This window comes from Ursus arctos, unplaced genomic scaffold (assembly GCF_023065955.2).
Source record: "Ursus arctos isolate Adak ecotype North America unplaced genomic scaffold, UrsArc2.0 scaffold_24, whole genome shotgun sequence".
NCBI lineage: Eukaryota > Metazoa > Chordata > Mammalia > Carnivora > Ursidae > Ursus > Ursus arctos.
The window spans coordinates 6,448,830-6,449,465 of record NW_026622919.1 but is presented as its reverse complement, the minus strand read 5'-3'; positions in this window follow the sequence as shown (position 1 = coordinate 6,449,465).

Sequence of the window (636 nt, the reverse complement as noted above, 5' to 3'; positions counted from 1 at the left end):
CACCCTGTCCACTGCTTCTTTCAGGTGCGCATGGAGAGGGGACGGGGAGATCATGTTGATTGTTACTGCATGTTGGGGGAACTGTCATTGACTGCCTAAATCATTTCCTCTTCATCCTTCTATGCCCCCAACTACTCACCTCACCCTTAAAAGACCACTCCCCAACTTCTGTGACCAGCCTTTTATCTACAAGGAGCTGAAAGAAGGTTTGTCTTAAGGTCCCATGTGGACTTTTTTTTTTTTTCCTATTGAAAAAAGCCAGGGCTCCTTTCCCTCTGCCCTGTACTCAGAGTTTGGTTACCTGACTCTGATCAGCCTCTCTTCCCCCACTTATGTGGCCAAAGGCTGACACCAGTGCTCAAACCCTTGTCGTAGGTGACCTGTCTTCAGTGGGCAGCCCCGGGAAGCCTGGGCTCCCTGCTGAGCCCTCACACTGTCCCAGCGAGAATGAGAACCCGCATCCCAGTAAGCGTGTCCTTGGACAACGCAAAGCCCATGAACGGGGAAATACCGTTATTCAAACAACTTTGTTGGGTCGGAGGTGGACCCAGTCTTACTCGCAAGACTTCTGGAACCCCGCAGCCCCAGAGCTGGAGCGGTTTCCCCGGCAACAGTCGCTCCCCACCCCCTACCCTC